This window comes from Panthera uncia, chromosome F1 (genome assembly GCF_023721935.1).
Source record: "Panthera uncia isolate 11264 chromosome F1, Puncia_PCG_1.0, whole genome shotgun sequence".
Taxonomy (NCBI): domain Eukaryota; kingdom Metazoa; phylum Chordata; class Mammalia; order Carnivora; family Felidae; genus Panthera; species Panthera uncia.
In genome coordinates, this window is record NC_064813.1 from 10,556,192 (window position 1) to 10,565,025 (window position 8,834).

An 8,834-nucleotide genomic window follows, 5' to 3' on the forward strand; every position below is an offset into this window, starting at 1 on the left:
GGTCGGTTAAGCGTCCGACTTCGGCTCAGGTCATGATCTCACGGTCCGTGAGTTCGAGCCCCGCGTCGGGCTCTGTGCTGACAGCTCAGAGCCTGGAGCCTGTTTCAGATTCTGTGTCTCCCTCTCTCTGACCCTCCCCTGTTCGTGCTCTGTCTCTCTCTGTCTCAAAAATAAATAAAAACGTTAAAAAAAATTTTTTTTAAATTATTTTGAATATTCATTTTTGAAGGAGAGAGAGAGACAGCGTGAGCAGGGGAGGAGCAGAGAGGAAGGGAGACACAGAATCCAAAGCGGGCTTCAGGCTCTGAGCTGTCAGCACAGAGCCCCATGCAGAGCTCGAACTCACAAACTATGAGATCATGACCGGAGCCGAAGTCGGACATTTCACCGACTGAGCCACCCAGGTGCCCCTGTATGATTCCATTTATATGAAATATCTAGGACAGGTAAATATAGAGAGACAGAAAGATTAATGATTACCTGGGGCTGAGGGTAGGGTTGTATGAGAAACGACTGCTAACAGTTACAAACTTTCTTGTAAATGTTATAAAATTAGATTATGGTGATGATCACGTGACACTGTGAATACATTAAAAACCAGTGAAGCGTACAATTTAATGGATGAAACTTACGGGATGTATCCTGAGGGTTGCGAAGAATGACCTCTGGCCCAGCTCCGGGGGTGGGCTGTGATTACGGGCACTTTTTAAGCCAGATGCTTGGTTCAGGGGTGGAGACGGGCCTGGGGCCCTTGGGTCAGGATGAAGCCTCAAGGACATACTGCTGAGAATGCTGGGTGGGTGGAACCGAAATTTAAGAAACACAGAGCTGTGAGAAACGGTAGAATTGAGGGCCTGGCTAAATCACGTGATCCTTGACGAAGCCTTCCCTGAAGATGATGTACACCTGGAGGCAATCAATATTATTTTATTGAGCCAATGGGGCTTTAATTTTTGTTATTTGAAATAACAGAAGGCGTGTAGGGGCACCTGGGTGGCTCAGTTAAGCATCCAACTTCAGTTCAAGTCATGATCTCACGGTTTGCGGGTTCGAGCCCCGCGTCAGGCTCCGTGCTGACAGCTCAGAGCCTGGAGCCTGCTTCGGATTCTGTGTCTCCCTCTCTCTCTCAACCCCTCCCCAGCTCGTGCCCCACCCCCCTCAAAAATAAATAAATGAATTCAAAAAAAAAAGGCCAGTAACTGAGTGGTCCTCAATATCACATTTTGGAAATCTATGGGGGCATTTCGGGATTGTTACAATTAGAGAACACTCCAGATACTTAGTGGGTGGGGCCAAGTATACCAGATGTCTTGCAGTGCATGACAAAAAGAACATTTCCCAGGGCCCCTGAGTGGCTCAGTTGGTTAAGCATCTGACCTCAGGTCAGGTCATGATCTCACGGTTTGTGGGTTCGAGCCTCTGCGTTGGGCTCTGTGCTGACAACTCAGAGCCTGGAGACTGCTTCAGAATCTGTGTCTCCCTCTCTCTCTGTTCCTCCCCTGCTCGTGCTCTCTCTCTCTCTCTCTAAGATAAATAAACATTTAAAAAAAGAACAATGCCCTTCACATGTGACTTTTGAAAGACCACAAAAAAAGTTATTTTCTGATCTAGAGTCAAACTGTTGACATCTAAGCATGAAGGTGTTTTGTTTGTTTTGCACAGTTTTGTTCTAAACCAATGTATCCAGGAATGCCATTTACTGTGTAAGTTGAAGGAAGAGCTTTCCTGAGAACAGGCTTAAAGGAAGTGAAGGAGTCAGCCCAGTAGACATCGGAGGAAGTGTTTCGGGCATGGAGGAAAGGCGGCACAAAGGCCCTGAGAAGTTTCTGTATCTAGGCTGTTTAAGAGACAGTGAGGAGACCCATGTGGCTTGAGAGGTACGCTTAAGTGGTAGAGAGGTAAGATACGAGTTCCGAGAGGAAACAGGAGACCAGATTGTGCAGGGTCGTACAGATCCTTTGGCTTCTCTCTGGGTGTGATGAAAGTTGTGGATAGAAGAATGATATAATCACTTCCTATTGTTATTAATATTAGGAGATCATATTGAAGTTTCCAAATTCTGTAGGTAGGTAGATTGTGTTATGACCAATTTCATTTCAAGATACTAAAAGGCTGTTACAAAATATCTGTTATTTCTGGGGCGCCTGGGTGGCGCAGTCGGTTAAGCGTCCGACTTCAGCCAGGTCACGATCTCGCGGTCCGTGAGTTCGAGCCCCGCGTCAGGCTCTGGGCTGATGGCTCGGAGCCTGGAGCCTGTTTCCGATTCTGTGTCTCCCTCTCTCTCTGCCCCTCCCCCGTTCATGCTCTGTCTCTCTCTGTCCCAAAAATAAATAAAAACGTTGAAAAAAAAAAAATTAAAAAAAAAAAAACAAAATATCTGTTATTTTAAAAGGGTGTGTTAGACTTGAGAATCGTCCCCCTAACGAATGTGGCGGGTCTTGGGGGGCACCTGGACAGCCGCCTCTTGCCAAGCACAACCTCCAGGGGATCCGGATGCACCAGCTGGGAGCCATAACTTGGAGACAAGCCTCTGAGACCTCCCCCTCGCTCTTCCCTCCCTTGTGATACCACGTACATAAGCAGTTTTCTCTTCTGCCTTCATGCTGTGCCTGCTTCCAGAAAATGTTGGAGGAGGCTTACAAAAGAAGACATGGAAACAATATGGCTGATAAAATAGTTCCAGCAAACTGACAACCATGTATAAAGAAGGGGGAGCGACGTACCCACAAACCGGTTTCACCGGGGTGGGTTTACTCTGGGTCACGTCCACCTGCAGGTGAAGCCGTACATGATGCCGTGGCCGCAGACTCACTGGAAGCTGCCTAGTCTCCTTGCACTCTCTGCCTTGTATTTGAGGCAGAGAGAACAGGGTGTATGTGTGTGTGTGTGCGTGTGCGTGTGTGTGTGTGTGTGCAGGATGGCCAAAGAGAAGGAAGAGTCTGTCCAAAATTATAGGAGATAAAGGTATTTGAAAATTTCTATAGAAAACCTTTTGCTTTTAGGACGACGGATTATCTGTGCCAATTCTTGATTAAACCCAGTCAACCTTCTGAAAGATGCTCCCTGTAGAGTAAACAGACATTCAGATTTCAAAAACATGTATTAGGCTTCTACTATGTACCAGTTTCCCTGTTTGGCAGTTTATCTGCATTGTTTCACTTCGTCATTATGGCGATTATTGCTGGCTGACAGACGTCTCCATTCCTTAAATTCAAAACTAAGAACTTCAGTTCTGCAATCAGTTCTTTCCCTCACCCCTGCCAAAACATGTGACTTCTCTCTCCCTCAACATCCAGGTCTGTAAACTGGGGACCATAGCTGTACTGGATCCTTTTGAGGATTAAATGACGCAATGAATGGAAATCCCACACATAGTAGGGTGTCCAATAAATGTAGATGTGTGGGTACATGCACACACGCACACACACACACACACTGCTATGGACCGAATATGTCCCCCCTAAATTCGTGTGTCGAAGCTTACTCTGCACTACAGTGATATTTGGAGGTAGGGCCTTTGGGAGGTGATTTAGGAGAGGATTAGAATCCTTAAAGACGCAAAAGAGCTTACCTCTGTCTGAACTCTGTCATGTGAAGATACAGAAAATAGCCATCTGCAGACCGGAAAGCAGATCCTCATCAGACATGAGACTTACTGGCACCTCGATCTTGGACTTCCCAGCCTCCAGGACTGGGAGAATAAATATTTGTTGTTTAAGGCAGTCTGTGGAATCTGTAACAGTCCGAGCTGGTTAGACACACCCTTCTACATACAAATCCATATATAGAGAATGGAGAGTAGGGGCACCTGGGTGGCTCAGTCGGTTATGCGTCCGACTTTGGCTCAGGTCATGATCTCGCGGTTCACGAGTTCGAGCCCCACGGCAGGCTCTGTGCTGACATCTCAGAGCCTGGAGCCTGCTTTGGATTCTGCGTCTCTCTCTCTCTCTCACTCTCTCTCTCTCTGCCCATCCCCCACTCACACTCTGTGTCTCTCTCTCTCTCTCTGTCAAAAATAAATAAACATTAAAAAATTAAAAAAAAAAAAAAGAATGGAGATTATAACAGCCCCCAGGAGGAGTAAATGAGCTAATAATTGTTAAGCAATTAGAATGGGATCTTCAGCTGCTAAGGGCTATGTAAGTGATAAATAAAAACGAAAATGCGGAGGGGGGAGGTGGAAGTTACGAAATCAGTGAAAGTTAGAAATATTTGGCAAGAAATAGATTCGAATCCTTCCAAGTATTGTACAGAAACTGAACGTAGGCTCTCAAAAGCACTCACAATTCTCCTAATAGAGGCTACTTTGGGCAGGAGTACTGCTCAAGGAGTACAATGTGAACTGTTTTCCACCATGCTGCCTCTGCACCTTAACCCTCCTTCGTTTGGACCTGCACCTATGGTGTCTGTCTCTGGGCACAGCAGGAGGGGGGAAGCAGGATTGGAGTCATCCAAAGAGTTCTGCCCTTCCAATCCTAAGCTAGTTTAGTAAATGGTAAAGAATGGCCTCTGGTTAACATACATATATATACATACAAAATAGATAGTTTAAAAAAAATTTTTTTTAACGTTTATTCATTTTTAAGAGACAGAGAGAGAGAGCATGAGTGGGGAAGGGGGCAGAGAGAGAGGGAGACACAGAATCCAAAGCAGGCTCCAGGCTCAGAGCCGTCAGCAGGGCTCGAACTCACGGACCACAAGATCATGACCTGAGCCGAAGTCGGACGCCCAACCGACTGAGCCACCCAGGTGCCCCCAAAATACATAGTTTTAACATAAATGGGCCTGGGGCACCTGGGTGGCTCAGTTGATTAAGCATCTGACTCTTGGCTTCCGCTCAGGTCATGGTCTCGTGTTTTTGTCTCTCTCAAAATGAATAAATAAACTTAAAAAAAATCTTTAAGAAAATAAAATAAAAGGGCCTTCTCTAGTATTATCTTTATTAAATGGTAATATAAAAGCATTGATTTTCTTAAATTGTTTGTTCCTTAGTAATATTATTTGCAAACAACTTGTTCTGCAATTCTTTTCTTTGTTAGACAAAGGTAAACTGGGTCAATCTCTTTCCCAAATATCCTAAATCCCAAATTAAAAATTGATGAAATTTTCCTAGCATAAAATTCTAGGAAATGACAGTTTCCACAAACCAATGATTTACTCAGGGGCACCTGGGTAGCTCAGTGGGTTAGGTGTCCGACTTCAGCTCCAGGTCATGATCTTACGGTTCGTGGGTTCGAGCCCCGCATCGGGCTCTGTGCTGACAGCTCGGAGCCTGGAGCCTGTTTCAGATTCTGTGTCTCCCTCTCTCTCTGCCCCTCCCCCACTCGCACTCTGTCTCCCTCTATCTCAAAAATAAATAAACATTAAAAAAAGAAAAAAAATAACTTTATTTTCATCTCCAGCAAATACTTATTGAGCACATGCCATGTGCTCTGGACATGTCAGGGAGCAAAATAAAGACCCTTGCCCTCAGGGAGCTTATATTCTAACCAAAATTAGGGCAAGGTAAGGAGGAGCTGGATGCAGGGGGCAGAGGGTGGTTTTTAATATCAAATAGGGTGGTCAGGTTAGGGCTTCTTGATAATCCGACACTTGAGCACAGACTTGGAGGAGATGAGGAAATTGATCATTAGGACGTGTGAGAACGGCATTCTAGACAGACAGACCAGCTAATTCAAAGAATCGAAGGTAGGAGGGTCCCTTGCATTTTCAAGGAAGAGCAAATGGGCTGGGGTCACTGGAGCACAGCAAGCAAGCTGGGAAGCGGGAAGAGATGGGTCAGGCAGGCAAGAGAGAAGAAGAGGGGATTTGTGCGGGATCCCACAGACCATGGACGGGACTTTGGCTTCTGCTAGGAGTAGAAGGAAAGGATTTGGAGTAGAAGGATGCCGGTGTCTTGGACCAGGATGCTATCGGTGAAGGAGGTGAGAAAGGGCTGGATTCTGGTTATATTTTATAAGTAGAGGTAACAAGATTTCCTTATAGGTTGGATGTGGAGTATAAGAGAAAAAGAAGTGTCAGGGTTGACTCGAGCTATCGTCTGAGCGGCCGAAGGATCGAGTTGCCATCAGCGGCCACCCCAAAGCCTGGAGGTGGGGGTAAGGGCTAGACGTCAGAAATTCAGTCTGGACACATCAAGGCTTTTTTAAAAAAAAAATGATTATTTATTTTAAGGGGGGGGGGAAGGGGCAGAGAGAGAGGGAGAGAGAACCCCAAGCAGGCTCTGCCCCGCTCTGAGCCCAAAACAGGGCTTGATCTCACAAACCATGAGTCACACGCTCAGCTGTCTGGGGAGCCACCCAGGAGCCTCAGGACACACGACGTTTGAGATGGGCATTAGCTGTCCAAGTGAGGATGTGAAGTAAACAGTTGAAAAGAGGTGTGAGCCATAGATAAAAGTTTAGGAATCTTCAGCATATAGTTTTTAGAGCTACAAGATCAGGTGTGTCTGTTTCCTAAGGGCTGCAGTAATAAAAGTGCCCCAAACGGGGTGGCTTAAAACAAAAATATTCTGGAGGTTACACGTTCTGAAACAATTGTACCAGATTGGAATAGAAGAAATTATGATAATTTTCACCATTATTATGACTCCTCCCAGAAAATAACAGATGCCAAACCAATAAAGTCTGTATATCACCAATAAAGGCGATATAAGAGTTTGTTTACGGGGTATAGGGCATCTGGGTGGCTCATTCGGTTGAGCACCTGACTTCATGATCTCGCGGTTCGTGAGTTCCAGCCCTGAGTCAGGCTCAGTGCTGACAGCTCAGAGCCTGGAGCCTGCTTCGGATTCTGTGCCTCTCTCTCTGCCCCTCCCCAGCTTGCTCTCTCTCTCTCTCTCTCTCTCTCTCTTTCTTAAAAATAATGAACATTAAATTGTTTTTAAAAAGAGCAGTTTGTATATGGGGTAAATTCCAGTGGGTCAGAGATCAAATGTCAAAAATGAAACTCAAATAAGTTCTAGATACAGATGCCTTCCTTTATAATCTGGAAGCAGGACAAACTTTGGTAATTATGACACCCATAGCTGACATCATAATAATAATAAAGATAAGTTTTACTGCACAATTTTAAGAAGTCATTCCTTGGGGGGCACCTGGGTGGCTCATTTGGTTAAGCATCTGACTCTTGGTTTTGGCTCAGGTCTTGATCCTGTGGTTTGTGTGTTCAAGCCCCACATCGGGCTCCACGCTGGCAGTGTGGAGCCTGCTTGGGATTCTCTCTCTCTCCCTCTCTCTGTCTGCCCCTCCCCTGCTCATGCTCTCTTTCTCTCTCTTTCTTTTTTTTTTAACGTTTATTTATTTTTGAGACAGGGAGAGACAGAGCATGAACGGGGGAGGGGTAGACAGAGAGGGAGACACAGAATTAGAAGCAGGCTCCAGGCTCTGAGCCATCAGCCCAGAGCCCGACGCGGGGCTCGAACTCACGGACCGCGAGATCGTGACCTAGGCTGAAGTCGGACACTCAACCCACTGAGCCACCCAGGCGCCCCTCTTTCTCTCTCTTTCAAAATAAGTAAATAAACTGAAAAACTAATAATAACTTCATGAAAAAAATCACCACAGCAAAGTCGAAGGAAAAGTGGTAAACTGAGGAAAAAAATACGTACAACTTGTGTCACAAAGAAGTATGTGACAATTAGGATGCTGAATCAGAATTCACCCCAAATGGCTCAAATAAAGATTTTTTTTCTAATTTTTAATGTTTACTTATTTTTGAGAGAGAGACGGAGACAGAGGGCCAGCAGGAGTAGGGCAGAGAGAGGGAGACGCAGAATCCGAAGCAGGCTCCAGGCTCCGAGCTGTCCGCACAGAGCCCGATGGGGGCTCGAACCCACGAACCGGGAGATCATGACCTGGGCCCAAGTCAGATGCTCAACCGACCGAGCCACCCAGATGACCCTCAAATATGGAGATTTTTTTTTAAATTTTTTTTTTTTAACGTTTATTTATTTTTGAGACAGAGAGAGACAGAGCATGAACGGGGCAGGGTCAGAGAGAGAGGGAGACACAGAATCGGAAGCAGGCTCCAGGCTCTGAGCCATCAGCCTAGAGCCCGACGCGGGGCTCGAACTCGTGGACCGCGAGATTGTGACCTGAGCCGAAGTCGGATGCTTAACCGACTGAGCCACCCAGGCGCCCCTAAATATGGAGATTTTTAATGAAGGGAGTACACGCAGGGCCACAGCCGGGGATGTAAAGGGCTGTCCTTAGCTCCCCTGGAGTTGAAGAGACAAGGGGGGGAGTAATGTTAGAGGAGCCCACCGGGAGCTGAACTTTGGAGAAGGAAGGGCTCCAGAGCTTTACCAAGGGAGGTGTCGTCACTGCTGAAGATGGGAGGGAGTGGGAGACAGCACCCTCCGTTCTCCTGCCAGAACCTCTCGCTGGCCAAACTCAGCCAGAAGCCAGCTCACGCGGGAGTCAGGGTGCTGGGCGCACAAAGCAGGACACTTAGACGGCTGAAAGGTCCCCATCAGAAAACAACCAGCACAGGCTAGGGTAGCTCTGCCTTGTACAGAGCTGTTAACAATTTAGAAGCAAAGTGCTAAACACTTCACTAAAAAGAGGCGAAGGTTGAATAGAGTTCACAAAAAGGACATATGTCAACTGCCTTCGGATTCTGTGTCTCCCTCTCTCTCTGGTCCTCCCCTGATCGCACTCTCTCTCTCCCTCTCTCTCTCTCTCAAAAATAAATGAACATTAAAAAAAAAAAAAAAAAAAGACCCTAAGGGGGTGCCTGGGTGGCTCAGTCAGTTAAGCATCTTGATTTTGGCTCAGGTCATGATCTCGCAGTTCCTGAGATCAAGCCCCACTGTAAGTGTAGAGCCTGCTTGG